Source organism: Leptidea sinapis, chromosome 36, assembly GCF_905404315.1.
Source record: "Leptidea sinapis chromosome 36, ilLepSina1.1, whole genome shotgun sequence".
NCBI lineage: Eukaryota > Metazoa > Arthropoda > Insecta > Lepidoptera > Pieridae > Leptidea > Leptidea sinapis.
The window spans coordinates 1,445,609-1,467,699 of NC_066300.1; the positions used below are offsets into that span (position 1 = coordinate 1,445,609).

Below are 22,091 nucleotides of genomic sequence, written 5' to 3' on the forward strand. Positions count from 1 at the left end.
AAGTCTTGCGAAGAGAGAGAATGTTTAAAATCATAAAAAATCATCGCTCTAAAATCTTTTCGACTTAATTCCATTTTCGTTGCGTAATTAGAACTTTGATGTGTGATAAAAACAATTGAAAAATGATTTCCCGCAAATAATTTTTTTTTTTACTAAGAAGGTTGCAAAGTTTCAAAAAATATATTCATTAAATATTTTTATTGAAAATAGGATTCAAAACGATCAAATCAAACGTCAAAAACTACCACCCATTAAAAAAAACTGCCTCAGACGTGAGAAGAACGGGCGCAAGAAACTCAGCGGGCTTTTTTATATAAAAATATGGATAAAAATATGATACGTACCACAAACATTTATAATTAAAGAGCCTGAGGGTGTTCGCTTCGTTCCCAGTCTGTGGTTTCATTAAGAAAATCGTTTATGATACCTTTCCCACACAAACGTTTTTTAACAATTCTTTTAAATTTCGCAACACATTTGTTCTGTACATTTTCTGGGATCATATTGTGCAAAGCATATACATCGCCCAATAAAAGACTTACTAACTCGAATTAACCGAGTAGTAGGCATAACATGTTTATGTTTGTTCCTCGTGGTAACATTATGAAGGTTACAGTTTCTAGCAAATTCCTCAATGTGCTTGAACATATAGAACATTATCAAGAATATAATGAGAAGCAACAGTCAAAATGTTTATTTCTTAATGATTCTTTAGAATTAGGCGTTGAGCCTGCATCCGTAGTCGAGTCCCCTATTAAAGTGTAAAACTTATAAGTGTTAAAGTGAGTAAGCATTTAACTCTTGTTCATCGTAGCTCCTAGTTAAGGTTGCATCATGAGTGCAATCTAACATTATTAGTAATTGAATTGGCTCATTGAACTGCAACTAAATCCCGAGCTTGTTGGGGCGAGCCGGTCTAATCAATAACAGGTAATCTGCCCATTATCTGGTACCGACTCGACATCGATCACGCTATTCAATGCAAATTTCGAGCTCGTACACAAGCTTACATGTGTAATACTTTAGGGATCGGTGTTGCCAAATGACTCGCGACCTCATATTATTCATCATTATTTTCTTAAAGTAACGGGATGCCAAGATAAAAGAGGCATACAGCACGTGATAAGAAAATACTTCTAGTTACTATGTTTATAAGTATTGTAAATACGAATTAAAAGAGAGATTAGGGTGATAATTACTGGTCATTTATATAAAAGTGTCCTTTTAGAAACTTAACTTATTTAATTATGACTTTAACAATAAAATATTATGTGTAATTTATTTTACTATAATATTCATAGCGGACCGCTTTTGCGTTGTATTTATGATATCAGATATATGGGAATTTATTATTCAAACAAAACAAATCTTATAACTATATTTACAATACTACGACTACATAAAATTAAAACTATCATTACGTGGAAGCGTACCAAGAATACTGGCAGCATTACCGCGTTGGATAGCAAGGCTGATCCGTTGACCGGAATAGCTGCCAGCGCTTGGGTTTCCAGTAGCCTTATCGAGGCGTGAATATAGTATTTTGAACATTCTCCGCGCTTCTGGGCCCTCCGGGCCAAGTGTCTCGACACCAAACGGCACAAAGATGTATGACTCACTGAGACCAACATATTTGCGACGCTTGCTGTCTTCGGCAGTCGAAGCAGCAGCCCCAGCACCAACTGACGTCAGATATATAGAGTCTTACATTACCTACGGGTATAAGAATAGCGAGTGTACCTTGGCACTAAAAGGGTCAAAGCATCATATTATAAAATTTCCCAAGTAAAATTATACCGACTGAGCACATGCAATTTTCAACACGAAGTCCAAAAATGGTATCAAGTCGTTTATAGTTTTACTACAACTATTACGTATTGGTTACCGTAGTCGAAACTTTTTGTATTTTATCACTTGCCAAATAAATATCTTGATTATAGCTACTAATTCAATCTATCCTAGAGTGCGACATATCGACTTGGATTTCACTGTTGTAATTTTTCCCAAAAGCACCATTAGAATCTTGATTTCCAAAATATTCAAAATAAATTCAGTGACTGCAAAATATATTTTTTTAATGCCTATAATGGTGTGTAATCCTTTGTGTCAAATTGCCATGCTTGTTTTAATGGCCCTGAGTTTATTAATATTCATGCAAAATTAGAATTGAATGTATTCAGAAGTTATTCCATTTTGTTGTCCGCACATACTTACGTACCTATAGACAGACAGATAAACAGGCAAAAATTGTACAAAAACTTCTTTAGAATTGGTACCTATTGTTTGTTGAACACGTAGCAAGTATAGTTTTAAATGAATACAAATTAATTGAATTATTTAATTGAATTTTACCTCAGAACTTTCGACTGAGTAAACTGATTTTGATTATTCTTTTTTGTTTGAAAGGTGGTGCTTCCCGTATGATTCTATTGCAATAAGTTCATATATGACGATGGCATCCATGAGAAAACCATAAAAGTCTTAATTTTGCATTAAGTATCACGACAACACACAAGCAACAAATGGACGAATAAGTTAATTTAACGCCAACCTATTTCGTTTATTCTTTTTTTATTGGTAAGGATGTACTTCAAACTTTAGTACGAGTTTGGTTAAGTTCTGGTATATGAATATAAACTAATTCTATTTACGATTAAAAATGTCAAGTTGCTGTATCACCACAGTATTATATGAACAGATGTAAAATATGCACACAAAATAACATTAGGTCCTTTAACCAATCAAGCGGTACGATATCTCCGCTCGTAAATCAAATGGTTAAACAGCTCATATGTTTGTGTATTGCCGACATTAAAGTCCTTTAACGGCTAGTTAAATTGGAAATAAACACTTTTAAGCAATGTGTTCAATTATACTTGTGATTACCATACACTACTAATTCCTGTCATTAATTCCTCATGATAATTATAACTCTTAAGGTGATACAAAATTGCCGTATTCTCTCTATTACTCATAATACAACTTTCAAACAGGTTAGATTTTTCGACACACTAATATAATTTTTAAATATATTATTTAAGAGAGATGCACCAAAGTAGCGCATTGTGGGACTTCTTTACTATTCAATAATACTTTTTTAAGGTTGTTTATTTTTTTACAAATCTTTTTTTTAAGTTGCGAGACACCATTATCATTAATTTTATCATAATTTTAACAATTAGGTGCTTACTTAGATCACTTACACGTTGAGACTGTGACAGCTGTTGAAAGGTTAAAAAAATTAATTAATAAAATCAATTTGAGGTTGACAGTTGACTTTTATTTTGAGTAATGCACGCGATTGTAAGACTTAGCTTTTCACGAACACTAAAAGTAATAAACCTGGCCTGTTTTTATCGGTTGTCTAGCAGCAAGCGGCTCTATTAAGACGTATAAATTATCTAAGGGTGCTTACGTAAATAAATAAAAAAATAATAATTAAATAATCATTATCTGGTCCCAGCTGCTGTCTGATCACTTAGATATTCAGCTGTGGAGTAGTAGGAATTACGATAGAGCCATTTTTAATAAAACATTTAAATTTATTTAAAGATAATGCCTGAACAGCGACTGGGACTTTAGTATAAAAATGTATACATTATAAGCGACTGTTCAGTTTGCTTTACCCAGCTTTCACCAGTATGTGGGCAATACATTTACACCAGGAAATTGGGTTTAATTTGGAAACCTGACCGTACAGCGAAGTATAAATAATTTATTTGATTACCAGCTGTAGCCCATTGGGTGCGGAACACTGAAAACCAATTCAAAATGATCAATGACGTCATGTAGATGAATCAACATAATCATATACCAACATGTAAAACTTATTTGTTCATTGATGGCCGTTAAAACAAACTATAATTATATTTATTTATAGAACCCAGTGACGGTTACCGTAAAACTACGCGTCTAACGGCCGTTCCCAATATTCAGTCTATTTCTTACTTGAGATAAAAATCGTAACTATCGTTGACTTTTCTGTCCCAATAAACTTATCGACGGTAAATTCAAAATCAAATTCAAATATTTTTATTCAAAATAGGATTTATAATCACTTATTGAACGTCAAAATCTACCACCCATTCAAAAGAGACTGCCTCAGACCTGAGAAGAATGGGTGCAAGAAACTCAGCGGGCTTTTTTTTATATAAAATATGGATTACAATGTAATATCGTACAATAAACATTTGTAATTAAAGAGCCTGAGGGTGTTCGCTTTAATCCCAGTCCGTGGTGTCATTAAGAAAATCGTTTATGCTATAATAACCTTTCCCACACAAACGTTTTCTAACAATTCTTTCAAATTTCGTAACACATTTGTTTTGTACATTTTCTGGGATCATATTGTAGAAGCATATACATCGCCCAACAAAAGACTTACTAACTCGACCCAACCAAGTAGTAGGCATAACAAGTTTATGTTTGTTCCTCGTGATGGTAACTCACCTTATCCGTACACGCTGTCAATGGGACGACGTATAGCTTACCAGCGATAGAAGTTTGTATGGAAATTTCAATTCACACGTCCCAATATAAGGCGATAAGAATGACTTATCGGGTATATTGGGACAGCTTCAGATTATTGCCAGCTAATTACTGACAGTAGAAGGTAGTAATTTATCTCTATCTGTAGATAGTATATTGGGAACAGCCGTATATGACGCTTTATTTATCAATCTTGATATGATTGATCAATGATTCAGGCGGGGCTTCTTATTTTATACTCAAATATAATAAATTTCACATAGCATGACCCATAACAAAAACATATTATGACTTATTAACATTATCAACTTCAATTTATAAAATATAAAAACAAAATCATTTAATTATTTGATAAAACATTTCCGAAACCCATAAAATCTATTCAAATTCAAATAAAACAAATACTCTTTTGTGAAACATTGTTAAGCTAAATACCTCGACGTTACACAATTAATTAAAAACAAAACGGGTCTCTATTGATTCGAATCTTTTATTGCTCTATGCTTAGTTGACGCGTCGTAAAGTATTTCCCTATGATTACGAAATTAGAAAAGGTAAATCTGTACACAAGAAGGCATCTTAGTACAAGGTTCATTATTATACACACTCTTTTATACAGTTTTGAAGAGAGTGGTAAGAATATACTTAATCGTGAATTACTTATTGCCTTCTGATGTGTTGATGATAGACCGTAATAATTTTAATTTTTAGAGCTTAGTTCGCTTTGTGGACTAAAAAGGATTTACAAGCGTATTCATTGCCACAGTGAAAAACAAATTACATTGTGTCAACGATCCATAGGAAGGAATAAAAAAATTACATAAGGAACAATTATACAAAAAAATCGGACATTTTTTATATGATTTAAATCAGATTTTTTCCTAAACTTATTTGTAGAAGGCGGTATTACTTGACAAATTTAATAGTTCTAATTCAAAGGAACATACCCTATAAAAATCGATTTCCTTAGAGTGTGAAATATACGTTAACTTAGAAATTTGATTTTTTTTTCACATCTTCAAAAGACTGGTAACCTGAGCATATCGTTTAAATTTCAACACGACACCTCCACTCTTTCTCGAGATAAAGATTCTTGACAGAAAGACAGACGGATGGACAACAAAGTGACATACACGGGTACCATTTTTTCCTTTTGAGGCATAGAACTCAAAAAAGCTACGGAATCGGATGTGACGATTGACAGCCTATTCTGAAACAAGGGTTAGATTGATGGCACTACGAAACTTCATGAGCGTTTAAAAAACAGTTCGATTCAATTTTATAGCCATGTTAACATAAACTTTTTAATTGCCGTGCGTATATCATTTAAATCCAAAATGGCATGGCAGCGATGCGTCTTGTTTTACGATGGCTTTACGATTGTGATAAAGCAGCAAGCGTTTTGTACAAATTGTTGTATCAATAGAAAAGTCAACGAACCGGCACAGATTCCGATATAATTATATTTTTATTACTGACAAGTGTAACAGGCGTGGCGAAACGAATTGCCATATACAAACATCTAATTGAAATGTGCGTAGACACATGAAAAGTTTTGATACGATTTTAAGCCCGCCATACACCACGCGATTTATTTCTTTCATAATCTTTCTTAATTTGTACGAATATATATTTATTTGTAATAAATGAAGTCAAAAACATCGATTTTATAATTCCTTCGCTGGTAGAATCAGATTACTTAGAGTGATATGGCATGTATATTATGTTAGAATAATGTGAGATGGCTACGTAAATTGCAATTTTTTTAAAATTGGTAAGCCTCGAAGGAAAGTCGGTTTGCTGTTAAAAATAAAGTCTATACTATTTTAGTTTCTAATACTATCAAATAAAACCTTTTCGAAAATGAGACTAGTTACTAATAAATAAATGATGAATGAAATCGCGTAACAAACAAGATAGGTTTAAGACCTGGCTGTTGTAATATTTAAAAAATATGCTTGTGATTTTTACGAGTAAAAAAACAACCGTTTGAATTTCAAATATCCCTCCATATTTTTTTAGAGCTACATTGAATTATCGTGTCTCATTGAAATAGCCTCGGAATTATTTTCATTCAATCATTTTTGTCAAATGAAGCCTCAAACCAGAAGAGTCATTTGATCGACTTCAAATAGCGTTTATGGACGAGGGCCCTTCTAAAGTAACCATCTATTGTTGGCATAAAAGATTAAATAGCGGTCGTCTATTGTTGAGGATTGTTGAAATAGATAGACGAATGGTGCTGGCATGGAAACGATACTGGTCCCTGAAAAATCTTCTTAAATCTAAGCTACCTATTGTTCACAAACGGAGACTCATGGACTCTATCATTCTACCTACACTAACCTATGGTAGCCAGACCTGGTCTTTAACAGAAGCTGACGCAAATAGACTGTCGGTATGCCAAAGAGCGATGGAGAGAAGTCTCCTAGGGATAAAACTTAAAGACAGGATCAGAAATGAAGGAATTCGGAAACGTACCAAAGTTAGAGATGCTATACAACATATCAGAAGACTAAAATGGAAGTGGGCCGGTCATGTAGCGAGACTTGAGGATGGGCGTTGGACGAAAGTGGTCACAGAGTGGAAAGGACCAGGAAGTGGAAAGCGCAAACTAGGTCGTCCGTTCAAACGCTGGTCAGATGACATACGCGAGACCGCAGGCAAACACTGGCTCGGATTGGCACAAGATAGGGTTAAATGGCACAACCTGGAGGAGGCCTACACCCGCACGGGGGTTCCTATGAATGAAATCAAATAACTAATAAATACTAACAAAAATTACTTTATTTCATTATAATTACTAATCCACTAAACAAAATGTTACTTAGTTCATAGGAGCAAATAAAAAGGGCTTTTTATTTATTTATATTGTTGAGGGGTATTCTGTTTGTTTGTGTTCCCTATTCGCAAAGACAGCTTAAAATTTGGCATGGCAAGCTTCTTGAAACATATGTTATTTTTTCATTCTATTTTGTTTGCAAACAAGAAAGTTATGTTAGAACAATAGAACGTAGGTAAATCCCTTCTATAATTAAATAAAATACTATAGAGAACTAGTGGACCCGACAGACGCTGCAGGAGTTCACTAACATACACAGGAGCAGGAAAATTATATTACATGGACGGAATAGAGAATCTAAACCAATCTCTAATTCACTGGAACACACAAAAAAATCATCAAAATCAGTCCAGCCGCTTAGGAGGTAGTTCAATTATAAATCTAAACCATCCTCGAATCCACCTGAAGACACACAGAATGTTTCATTAAAATCTTTCAAGCTATTTAGGAGAAGTTCAGTTACATTAGATGCACAAAATAAATATATCTATTAAGATGACCTAGTCGACTAGACTTTTATACAGTTCAAATGCATAAGCAATTATTATTAAATTATTCGATGTATACAAAATATAATCCTTATCGACTAACACCCCTCGGGCAGAGCAACCAGTAATTCCTTCCACTTATAATTGAGACGTGTTAGGCCGCCTTTAAACTCAGAAAACCGAACCTAAATTCACAATAATAATCCTAATGATCTAAACATTAAAGTAGAATTTTGTTTGCCTGGTTTGGAGTGCCTAATACATCATTTGCAAATTAAAGAGGATAGTTTTTTTTGTAAATATTTACATGAAAATAATCTTAGCCCCTCAGGTGATTAAGACGAGGATCGGTAATTATTGTTGAGTCCGAACTGAGATATCTCAATTGGTATCTGGAAGCTTAATATTAACGGTATTACGAATCCATCTGTTTCGACTACAAGTTTTGGTACCGTATTATTTTCATGGTAAATTTTTTCAATTGTATTCATATTTAAACACAAGGTTACTTTTAGGCGTCTGTTAGGCGTCCAATACTATATAATTAAAAATCAATTTTTATACGTTTGATCCTTAAGCTATCGAAAACCATTGATTTGATTCTGATGAAACTTTAATGAAATTTCTTTTCTTTTTTATGAAACTTTTTGCACTATAACACACATGAAGCAAAAACGTATTTCTGAATGATCATAGTCTTCAACAACCGTTCCATGTTTTTAGTAGGGAGGGAGGGTCGCATCGTATCAAGCAATTATTGCATAGTGTAAGAGAGTAAAATATTATCTAACTTATTTAAAATGATAAGTATAAGTAATGTATTTGTGTAAACAGCTTTTACATTACTGCTTTATAATTGCCTAAAGTGCTAAAAGGGGTATAGTACGTTGTCCTTAAGAGATATTCAAATTCAAATTCAAATATTTTTATTCAAAATAGGATTTAAAATCACTTATTGAACGTCAAAAACTACCACCCATTCCAAAATGAATGCGAGACTGCCTGAGACCTGAGAAGAATGGGCGCAAGAAACTAGCAAACTAACATAGTTCTACAGAACTATGTAAGATACACAATTTCAAGATACATTATTTTGATAGATCTCAAAAGAGTTAGACAGCGTTTTCGTAGAAAGGCGGCTTACTTTTATCCGACACCTCCAACAAATATCGTTAATGTATAAAAAATGTATATGAAAACCTGCCTAGAGAACACCATCCATTGGTGAAAACAGCACGAAAATTAGTGCAGTAGTTTTTGAGTTCATCGCGAACTGACGGACAGACAGATGCGGTGAAGGACTTTGTTTTTAAATATTATGTAGTGTTAAAAATAGATTATACTCTTAATTTTTTATGCTTCATGTTCGTTACTGAGGCCCCATCGGTATAAAAGAGCTGAGTTGCAGAGTGCACAAGTGAATGGACGCTGACGCTGAACTTCGATTGTCTCTAATTTAATATTTTTATTGTTCACTTTCGCTCCAGACTTGTACTAAGTAACAGATATTCGAATATTATTGTAATTAGTAATTTGTGTAATTAATAATAATTTAAAAAAAAAGACCTTTTATGATCGTCCTAACATAACTCGTTGCATCTCTTAATTTTTTATGCTTAACGTTGCATTGTAACGGAAAATACTACTAATACTTTTAAGGAATTAAAATGTTGTCTTCTGAATAATTGCAACCTTATACGTATAGTCGGGCTGCATTAAATATACCTATAAGCCTAATAAAAGTAATTTTTTTTTAAGTATATGTACAAATAATTATGTTTTATACATAGATATCTACATAGAAGTCAGGTAAATATGGTTACAAATAATCAAAATGAAGCATCAACCTAATAATTGTAAAGTTACTGAAACCATTAAAACTGCATAATTTGATTAGTTCATATAAATAGCTCAATAATAAGTGATGGGAAACAGGTTGACTTAGAACAGGTTTATCACTTGTTGTATAAAAGTTTTATTTATCATAGAACAACATTTTTGTGTTACGATTTCTTGTAAATTTTAATGAATGAATTTTATTGATAGAAATAGAAATCAAAGTTTAAGGTTCTAGTAATGTTATAAGTGCGAGTTCCTGGCAGGTCCTTGCTGTCGTTTGTATTAACATATATTATACTAAGTCTAGCCATAAATACTGTTACAATTAAAAATAAACAAAATATTACATTTGAATTTGGAATCTGTTATTTTTATATGATTGTTCATTGAGTTTTCTCATTTTGGCGCCAATACATTGTACAATATGTTGCGATATTAAAATGGTGTGGTTATAAAGAGAACCGAATCGCTGTGATTGCATTACACAAAAAAGGCGTGAAATCAAATGTAATTTTTAAAACTCTCCATACGCTTGGTATTAGTAAAATGTTTGTGTACCGGGCTATTAATAGGTACATTGAGACCTCCTCTGCTTATTACAGAAAAAGGTCTGGCCGTACACGTAGTGTTCGAACGAAAAAGGTGGTCAAAGCAGTAAGGGAAAGTATTTGAACATTGCTACGTACGCTTGCAACGCTCTGGATATTGAGGCAATACGAATAAAATACGAAGCTTCCTGCCGCCGAATTCGCACAAGTTAGGATATCATCCCCACCAACTGGATGTGTGGCGGTCCTCCACAGTGCGGTTTTCAAGGAGCTTTCTTCCTCGTTCTACAAAGCAATGAACTTCCTTGTGCGGTGTTTCCGGGACGATACGACATGGATACTTTCAAAAAAAGCGCGAACACCTTTCCGTAAAGGCCGGCAATGCTCCTGTGATTCCTCTGGTGTTGCAAGAGAATGTGGGCGGCGGTGATCACTTAACACCAGGTGACCCGTACGCTCGTTTGTCCTCCTTTTCAATAAAAAAAACTGAGGTGAAAAATATTAGTCAGATAATTTATTTAAAGAAAACAGCAGTTTAGTCAAATAAAGACTCCATTGTTATGTTATATTTTGATTGATATAATTATAGATGGTGGAAGCTTCCGCAGTACATTTTTTTCACTTGTAATTGAGAGGTATGAGACCGTCTTCGTACTCAAAAAACCAAGCCTATTTTAAGCTCCTTCTGTTAATTTAATATTTTTTGGATATAATTGAGTATTAACGATATTAATTAAACAATATTTCATAATTAGTCATGCTTTTACACAAATATAATTTGAAAACAAAATTTTATGAACGATGCGGGACTCGAAATCACGACCTCTCGCGTTCCGTTGTGGCTTCATCTACAGGATCTACTTTACAGTTGATAACCAGCTCAATCGCAACATTTGCATATTAGGAAATTTACTTGAGATGTCGCTCTTGTAAATCTAACCTGCCACAACCTGAGAGTTGAACAAAGCGTACAAGATTTTATGACGATACGTCACTCGAACGGTTGGCTCAGTTGGCAGAGTACTCGCACGGAACGCGAGAGGTCGTGGGTTCGAGTCCCGCATCGTTCATAAAAATTTTGTTTTCAAATTTTATTTGTGTATTAATCCTAGAAGTGAGGGTTATCACTTAAATCATGCTTTTGCCAATACTAAACACTGGCTCCAGCATACTTCCAACTAGACTTGAAGACTTTCGCTCGCCAAGTCGATAAAATATACCACTTTATGAAGGTTACAGATACACAACCGAATTCCGGTTGGTAAAATAAAACTAGGTATGCTATAGATAATATCGATGATACGGCAGCTGCAGAAGTAAATTCTTGCATAATTATGACCTTATCTTATCTTGATGTCGTATCAGATATCTTTTGATAATAGAAAATTCTACCACATAATAAACGTTGTGGGTTTACTCAAAATCAAAGTCAAGTAATGTTTAGTTTACTTGGCTCAATTATTGGTAAATCATCATTATTTATTGGTAAATCAATTTTTACATTACCTCCGATTTGCACAACTGTTTATGTTCAGAATAACTTGTAAATATATAAAAGAAACTCAAAAGCTGTTCATTTGAAAGAAAATGTTTAAGCATAATTACTAAAAAGAAGAAAAGAAAATACAGAGTGCATCTTAACGACGATTTCATTTCACGGAAAATAAAAAGCACGTACAATTTTCCAACGGGCCGGCAACACTTTTTTAACGTAACAGGCGGACTAATTAGCTTAGGTGTCTGTACCATACGTACAGACAATCACCCACTAAGCTAATGTAATTTGATACTTTAATTATGTAAATATCCCAATCGGTGCGACATTCATATATAAAAATAACTTACATATTGAAAAGATGCTCTCATAAATTATGGATTCAATACGAATTCAAATTTTCTATCTTAATTTATTAGTAATAAATTGATGTAGACTATGGTATCAGAATATGAGTGTTAGATAAAGTATTAAAATATAATGTTACATCAAACGGTCGGTAAAAGCATGAATGCAAAAGTAACAAGAGTACCTATTTATAATTTCTATTGAGAACATTAAGGCAAAGCTAACATTAAATGCATAAAGTTTTGCACAAAATATTAGCTTCATTATCATCATATCTGCCGGAACACGTCCACTACTGGACAAAGAACGCCATAACGATCGGTTCTGCGCTGCCCTCATCCAACGTATTCCGGCCATCTTGACCAGTCGTCAGTCCATTTCGTGGGGGGCCTACCAACACTACGTCTTCCGGTACGTCGTCGCCAATCGAGGACTTTCGTCGAGCTTTGTGCCCTGCCCATTACCACTTCAGTTTCGCAACCATTGGTTCACCTAAGGATCTCTTCATTTCTGATTCGATCTCGAATTAATTAAATAATTTACAATTTAAGATAAATTGATGAAATATAGAATCTAAATTGCATATTGATATGTCTTTATTGTTGAAATATTTATCTCTATACCGAGCTAACTATGCCCAACTATATAAAATGTGACGTTATACAAGTTAAATTTTATTATGGATGATGTCTTTATATATATAGCTAAGCTATATATATGTTTAAGCGTCAGTCTTAGTTCTATTTCATTAATTATTACATAGCAGACGGAATCACTGGTTGGCTCTGCACAGGGTTTCCTAGTGAGCCATCCAGAGGAATTTAATCTAAAGGTGCCTCTTTGTTTCTGTATTTGAGACTGAGGCTGTAAATTTATATTAGGCATGAAGAACAATGTATTTAATTATAATTAATAATAAATAAATAATAATAATAATATATATCAGTCAGTAGATATATATATGTAAAACTAAATTACGAAGTGGTTACTTCTTGTTCTGTTAGTTCCCACATCGGCCTTTATAGTTAGCATCCTATCCGTTTGCTTTTCGAAATTTCGTGTTCACTTAAAATTCATTCACATAATGCTAATAAGATACATAAAACAAATCGCTGCCCACTATGCCCATAATTTTAAGAGAATTAATATAAATATATCAACGGCGCCAGTCTTTATGAATGGTTGGCACAGTTATGGCAAAAAAAGGATTAAATAATGAAGCAAATTTAGTCGCGGTTGACTGTAAATAAAATGTTTGGAGTGTCCCGTTTGTCATAGCGTTATTGAGTGGGCAATTTGTAGCTAATTAATAAATTTAAACAAATAGAATTAGTCTTATTTTTTATGAAGTTCAAAAACGTTTATATGTAAAAATATAAACACTGACAAATTAAGCGTGAATTTATGTTATACAAGCGGGCCCTCGCAACTTTGTTCGCGTAGAATTTAGCATATTAAAAGGCATTTATTTTCTCAAAATTGATTCCTTTAGAATTCTTTTTGATGTCATTTCTAATGTACTAGACACTACTACAGCTTCGGAAACAAATGGTGCTCTGAGAGAGAAGAGGCGGCGCAAGAAACTATAAACTTCGCTTACTTTTTTCACTTTCGTATTAAAATTACCTTAATGTATTGATTTAATATATTTGATACATCTCTTAACCCATAGTCTTACAATAACGTATCGACAAACTGAGAAAGGGAGAAGAACTTCTCTATCAGAGATACAGCAAGTTAGAAAAGGTAAGCGAGTCAATTGTTTCTGTAAACGATTTTGATTGGTAAGTCCTCAACAGTCAGCCATTGACTTGAACATAAAACCACTACACATTGACAAATTAAAATTGATCGCGAATCATCAGGATTTCAGGTCTATACGCTAGTATATTCTTAAGGTATGACCAACACCCATTCACAAGTCACGCATGGACCAGCCATCTACCTCTAAGCACATTTAATTCCATGTGTATAAATGTGGAAACTTTTAAGTAGCCTTCATTATATTTTATTTATTTCATAAGTTATAATTGTAGGCTAATATTAAGCTCCCAAATATTAATTAATAAAAAATGTCCGATGAATCATTTCACTCGTTATTCAAAAGAATTGTTAAAAAACTTTGTGTGGTAAAGGTTACTATAACATAAATGACTTTCTTAATGATACCACAGATTGGGAATGGAGCGACTAATAAGTTTAATTGTAAAATGTTACTTTAATTGTAAAACATATTTTTGATGAAATAAAAGCCCGCTGAGTTTGTTGCGCCCATTCTTCTCAGGCCTGAGGCATTCATTTTGGAATGGGTGGTAGTTTTTTGACTTTCAATAAGTGATGTCACATCCTATTTTGAATAAAAATATTTGAATATGAATTTGAATTTGAACTGGTATTAATATGATTTATTTTCCTCTCCTTACTAATCCAACGACTCGTTATAATAGACAATCACTCCATGTTGGTCAACTATAAACTCTCTTAATCCACATAGCTGTATCTTCGAGGCTATAAGATCATTTTATATTATAAATAAAGCTAATAATTGTGGGTGAATCAATAGTTTTTAATAAGAATTAAGATTCCTTTGCGGCTTTGTGTATTGGTCAATCAGATGTGAATTATGGACACAACAGTGTGTATGTAGAGTGACCACGCGTTCCGATTCCAGTTTGGTAGATATTGTAATACATTAAAAGTACTTTTACTTTTACTAAAGAATATTTTTTTAAGAACAATACCAACTTAGCAACTAGACTTATAATAATCATACAATTACAAATAAGAATGCAAAAATAGCTATTACTAATTTTTACACTTAAAGTTTTCAAAATCATCGGAGAAATGCCAAATACCTGCCAATTTAAACGAAAAAATAATGAAACTTGATCAACGCGTGATAAATTCATGTTTAATTCTTTAATTTATACTTCAAAGAAAAAAACCTGAGAACACAGGGATTCTAATAGAATTTAGTTAATAATACATCAATGGTAAGTTGGTAATTACGGAGGTAATACCAATTTTTCCGCCAATACATTGTCACCCTAACTCCAAAAGCATTCTTTCAACATTCGTTAACTCTGCGAGAATTTTGTCTGTGTGTCGTACAGAAATGATCGAAATTTTTCGTCGAAGATTAAGTGGAAATCAAAGAGTCCATCCACACAAATATATTCCTAAACAATACACAGTAAAGCTTAAAATAGTATGTAAAGCTAATTTCGTAAGATGCGTGTCAAAGGATCAATGTTGTATTATGCCCATAGCTTGTTGACGAACTTAATGACAATAGTTTTATTTTGGGCATAATTAGCTTCAGCTCTTAAGATTCCTCGATTTACAGCAGAAGGGCTTTTGGACTAGAATTACTACGGAAAGTTTACAGCAGTTTCAGTTTTAACTTAGTTGCTATGAATACAGAATGAAAAGATTAAGAGTAAATCGACTTTATTTCAATCGATAAGGTTTGATATTTTCAAAATCTAAATATACCTATAGCTTATTCCTTAATATTTTATAATTAAAAATTTATGCTAAATAATATATCAGGTTTTCAACCAGTGTGTGTTGCCAGTGATGACTTACGGTACGCAGACGTGGTCGCTAACTATGGTCCTGATGAGAAAGCTCATGTTCGGTCAGAGGGCAATGGAGAGGGCTATGCTCGGAGTTTCCCTGCGAGATCGAATCAGAAATGAGGAGATCCGTAGGAGAACCAAAGTTACCGACATAGTCCAAATGATTGCGAAACTGAAGTGGCAGTGGGCAGGGCACATAGTTCGACGGACAGCCGTTGGGGCAGTAAAGTCCTGGATGAAGGCAGCGCAGGGCCGATCTTCGTGGAAATCTTTGGGGGAGGCCTTTGTCCAGCAGTCGTCTGGACGTCTTCCATCTTATGATGATGATGATGTTGAATATATCACATTCTTATAGGCCTCTAAATGTTGTAATTTCGAGGTTTTTCGCGATCAATAAGTGATTTTAAAATTCTATTTTGAATAAATGTCTTTTGGTTTAATTTTGAATGGCAAAAGAGAATTGATTATACGTTAAATGTATATATATATGTATACTCACCCAACACTAAACATTAATATATACTCTCCAAATCATATGTCCTGTACTATTTCTATATTTTGTTATCAATTTACTCACTTGGTTTCTTTGTGCGTGGAACATCAGTCCTTTATATATCCGGAGAAGGTCGTTGTTATCTGCGCTGCAGTTTATAGTTTTTCAGCAATCATCGTTTTTACTTGATATTATTACTATTATCAAATTGTTCCAAATAAATATTTATTATTGTTATCATAGATAGAGAAAATAGAAGATATACAATACAATATGTATATTGTATTTACCACTAAGCACACCACTAATACGCCAGCTACACGAATAAAACAGAGTAGAAGCAATTACCAAAAGCAATATGTGAGGCTTCATCTCTGAAACTACAGAGATAAATAGCTTATATTATCAAATATTGCCATAGCTAAAGAGGATGGCACATTGAAGCAGATAAAAATGTTCTTGGTATCGTAATATAAATTTTTAATATTAAGTAATATTAAGAATAATAAAAATATACTTTATAACCTATACTCACACTGTATCCTTTCTCGCATTTCAGCTTGGGGGATCCTGAAATTAAAAGCGAAATAAAATATTATATTAATAATAACTATCATGAGGAAATATTAGAAGTAATTTTTATATCCATACATACACTAGTTGACCCGACAGACGTTGTTCTGTATATAATAAATAAAATACTGTTTTTTATGAATTTGTCGATAATATTTCATAACATCAAGAATTATTTCGTAAAATATGCTCCCTGTTGTTGTAATGAAATTGTTTTACAGCAGAACTGTCAAGCCGTGCGTCAATAAATTCTCTCATAGAAAATATGTCCAAAACAAATATCGGATGACGGGGAACACATAAAGGAAAAACAAAATTGTTGTTTTTATTTGATTCCGAACACTTTCAAACTTATTCACCTTTTAAACCTTCTCTGGACTTCCACAAATAATTCAAGACCAAAATTAGCCAAATCGGTCCAGCCGTTCTCGAGTTTTAGCGAGACTAACGAACAGCAATTCATTTTTATATATATACTAGTGGACCCAACAGACGTTGTCCTGTACACATGTCTTAAATTTGAAAAATCGGTCCAGCCGTTAGGAGCAGTTCACTAACATACACATGAGCAGGAGAATTATATTATATGGGCGGAATTGAGAATCCAAACCAATCTCAAATTCACTGAAACAAAGAAAAAAATCATCAAAATCGGTCCAGCCGTTTAGGAGGTAGTTCAATTGTAAATCTAAACCAACCTCGATTCCCCTTGAACTCACAAAAAAAATTTCATCAAAATCGGTCCAGCCGTCTAGGAGGAGTTCAGTGACATACACACGCACACAAGAAATATATATATAAAGATAAGGGCGTATCATTCGATAGCGGAAAGACAAAAGTGCGCTGAAAGACAATATAAGATCAATTTTCTTCTTAGTCATCTGTCACTGTTCGAATCTAATCGGAACTAAATTTCTGTTATAAATATTCCTTTCGCCGAGTAGAGCTAACGGCTTTAAAATCGGATGAAAATCCACCCGTATGAGTTTTCTTTTTATTATGAAAAGAACAACGTCTGTCGGTACAGATAGTTAAACAAAGATATATAATTATAATAAGCTAGAATAATTCAAAAATTATAATCTAATAGCTTTTGATGTGTCAAAAGCTCGAATGCTTTTTGTTGATCATCATATCTTAATATATAAATGTGAAAAATATGGTATAAGAGGCCCTGCTCTAAAATGGATTGAAAGTTATTTAGCCGATAGACTACAAATTGTAGAAATAAATAAAATAAATGAGAAACTGGAGATAACTACATATAAGTCACCCTAATTAATTAGTAAATTAGGAGTTCCTCAAGGAAGTCTTATGGGACCCTTACTATTTTTAATTTATTTAAATGATTTACCCGATGTGGTTGACTATAACTGTGTATTATTTGCAGATGAAATATCCATAATTATTCCTGATGAGCATAAAGCGATAAATAATTATAATATGACTATTAATAAAAATTTAGAAACATAAATACATAAATCTCTAAATATAACACACAGTGACCAAACGATTAAAGAAACAAACACAATAAAATTTTTAGGCCTTATATTAGATTGCAATTGTAACTGGAAAGCTCAATGTGATACAGTGTCAGGCAAAATAAATAAGTTCGTTTTCGCTTAAAGAAGGCTCAGACAAACTGTATCCTTTAATGCTGCACTTACTGCATACCACGGTTATATTTCGTCAGTTTTACGGTACGGGTTAATACTATGGGGAAACTCCACTAATATTTCAAATGTTTTTCTGGCACAAAAAAAATGTATAAGTGCTTTATGCAATGTCAGTCCTCTAGAATCGTGTAGACCATTATTCAAAAAGCACCGTCTGTTATCGCTTACTCGTCTATATATATTAGAATTTGTATGTCCATTGGTGATCATCAACATGGTGAGCTTTTTCAACCAGCAAAGGACTATATCATATAAGGATTAAGAGAACCAACTCGCCTTCTGATGCCATACTGTAGAACAGCGCTTCATCAAAATAACGCAAATGTTATGTGTATTAGGGTTTTTAACCACCATCCAAAGAATATAAGAGAAATGCCTAAAACATTAATGCATAAAAAATTTAAATTATGGCTAATAGATAAATGCTTTAATAGTTTAAAAGAATTCTTTAGCCAAAAATAATAGTATTTAAATGTAATGTTTTGAGAGGTACCTACAAACTAATGTTTATTTTAAATTATATTATTGAATTGCTTTAATTCAATTTATTATGTAATGTGTATTAATGACGTATAAATATAAAAATTCCAATATTGACAATCAAATATTTGTTTGCCGATATATTGGCGAATTGTGCTATACACCAATTAATTATTAACAACTATGTTACCACGATTCATACAAATAAATCATTTCATTTCATTAGCTGAACGATACAATTCACAAGTTTCTTAGTTTTCACTTCTATCGCCAGTCCCCAAAGACTACGTTTTCTTTTTTTTTACAAATACTACATATTTATATACATAATATACATATATCATGTAATTTAATGTAAGAAATAAGTATTGTAATAAAGGGTACAATAATATAAGCCTTTATTTATATACCCCTTTATAACTCTAAGTAAGTCTGAGACATCGACAACTTGGATGGTTTGCCTAACTCGTGATTATAACCTTACCCTTAATCGTCATTCATAGAACACAGAGTAATAAAGCTATCGAGCCACACGATAAATATGTATAAAAATAAATTGTTAAATAAAATATTTGTATGCTAATGCGACGCGTTCAAGCGATAAAGTAGGTCCTGTCGGGTGTCTAGACAACTGCCGTCTGGTGTCTTAATATATATGCAGTCAATGGTACCACAATCGGATACCATCATTCATATAATGATAAGCTAAGCCTAACATGACTTATTCCTTTAAAATTAACTAACTGCCCGTATATTTGTTTTAAATATAAAAGAGGGCAAACGGACAGTAGACTTACGTGATGCGGTATGGTGAGACAACCACCCATGGACATCTGCAATATTAGGGGTCAAGATATGGGCTGTCTATCTTTAAGATGGGAGTACAGTAGTGCATCAAACCACACGCACTGTATGAATTAATGTATTACATGAGAATTTTAATAACATAAACCAGAGCTCCTTTTACTACTTACTAGATACTTTTAATCAAAATCTTATTATTGTAAAAATAGTTGACAAAAAGCCAAGATTTATATGATAAAATCTCTTCCTCCATTGTCATACCCTGGGGTTTTGTTGCATATCTAAGGAACCTATCCCTTGCTCATTCAAAAATATATAATTACGACGAATTAAAAACATCCTTTTTTAAAGTCAGTCACATGTACCTACTGCCATAAAAGCTGACAACTCAGGTATTACACCTCTATTGCTTGAATAATTGCTAGGAATTTCTTGTCTTGGTCTGGTCATTAGAGTGGATGGATAAAAGCAATCTCACTCATAGAGGCTATATGATGAAAACTCTGGTTGGAAAGGTTGAGCTAGGCATACATTCCTTCCCTCTCTAAGCAGAAGGTGGTGCCCGCGGATTTTGGGTACACGCGCCAGGAGTGTTTATAACAAGTTTATACAAAGGCGTTATATGGTACACCGTGTGATTTTAGTCTGTTAGATTCCAACACATCGCCCCAACAAAAGCCCGAACCGTGGAGGTTTTCACTGGCAAAAAAGGTGTATATTCCCGGATCAGGTCGGAGAATGTGCCGAATAGTGGCTAGGTCAAGAGTACCAAAAATGTGTGAGCATGATCTACTTTCTATAGGAGCTGTATTTGCGATTTTTTCAGCATTTGTTCATTGATATTGTATGAACGTTTTGAAGCTAGTTGAAGTGAGTTAGTGGCAAATGGAGACCGTAATCTTTATTTACTATATACTTATAGAAGATAGCTAAATACATAAGAATAAACAGTATCATAAAATAAATTAAATGTACATAGTTAAGAAGTAACAAATTTTATTTCCAGAAAATGTGTATAAATAGTATACATCTTTTTTAGTAAAGCAAGCACAAAAACTCTTTTTGACTATTAAAACATTACTGTATTAACCGGAGAAACTAATAATGTTTCATCTACATAAATAGATACAACTTGCTGAGGGACCAAGGCAACATGATCGAAATAAGATAAAACACAAATTATCGCATTAGTCTTGTCTGCTTACGAACAGCGATGTCATAACAAGCACGTTGCGGTTAAACATGAAGTCATCTGAATCTACTATTCATGAACGGACAGCGTCTAATATTGACCAGTGATCGCTACATATGTAATGATAGAATGTGCAATTATAGTCGTGCTATATCGAGAGATAACTAAATCAGTCTGAACGGAAAGGTCGAGTCTGGTGTCTCTATCAACTGACAGACAGACATCTTTATCGACAACAATTACTATTGCCATCTCATCGTATGACCAAGCTATACCCACTACGCATTTTAATCATCCGATATATCAATTAAATTTTCTACAACAACAAAACGCAGTTTCTGAATCTCTTTTTTTAATGAAAATCGGGGATGAGACGAGCAGGACGTTCAGCTGACGGTAATTGATACGCCCTACATATTACAAAGCAGCGCCACTCACGATTCTTGAAAAACTTTGAGCAAATTCTGAGCGGCATTACAATTTGCTCTCGTCACCTTGAGACATAAAATGTTAAGTCTCATTTGCCCAGTAATCTCACTAGCTACGGCGCCCTTCAGACCGAAACACAATAATGTTTACACATCACTGCTTCACGGCAGAAATAGGCACCGTTGTGGTACCCATAATCTAGACGGCTTCCTGTGCAAAGGAGCCTCCCACTGATAGTTTCCCATTTGTCACAATAATGTCAAAATAATACAGTTTGCTTATTCCTTTGCTAAGCTTTCACGCCTTAACTAGTTCATCAATCATCATTAAATTTTGCAAAGACATTATCATTGGTGGTACAGAAAATGATGTAAAGTTTATAGCTAGTTTTTAGCATTCAGTAGCTAGAACTTTGAAAAGGTTTTCTGTCCATATAAACATAATTATAATACAATCTGCTCATCCATTCATAATTTGCGAACATATTTTGCTTTTGATTAAGGCAACAAACTCATAGCGCGCCAATTCCAAAACAAAACACATTCTATGACACTTCCATTAATGTCAACAGTGCAATCTACTGAACAGTGGCGCCACCATACGTTTCACAAATCTACATACTATTTATTCAACTTATACCTGCAAAATAGAACCTTATCGTAAGGGATTGAGAGAATAATTTAGAAGCAGTCAGTTCTCCAAGTGTCGAGTTAAGTTTGTCAATCAATACGCGTGCTGACTTCACGACTGCCGATCACAATATTGGATCATTTAAAGGCGGTATTCATACAAATGACACTTTAAGTACTCTATCC

The 22,091-nt window shown here is 33.5% G+C and overlaps 1 protein-coding gene across 1 annotated transcript in view; it reads right to left on the reverse strand.

Moving 5' to 3' along the window:
• The window catches only part of LOC126975521 (uncharacterized), a 292,595-nt gene that overhangs the window by 197,871 nt on the left and 72,633 nt on the right, over positions 1-22,091 (reverse strand). Inside the window, exon 2 of the mRNA XM_050823459.1 lies at positions 16,658-16,692. The gene's annotated coding sequence lies outside the window, so the exon portion shown is untranslated. The remainder of the gene's footprint in view (positions 1-16,657; positions 16,693-22,091) is intronic.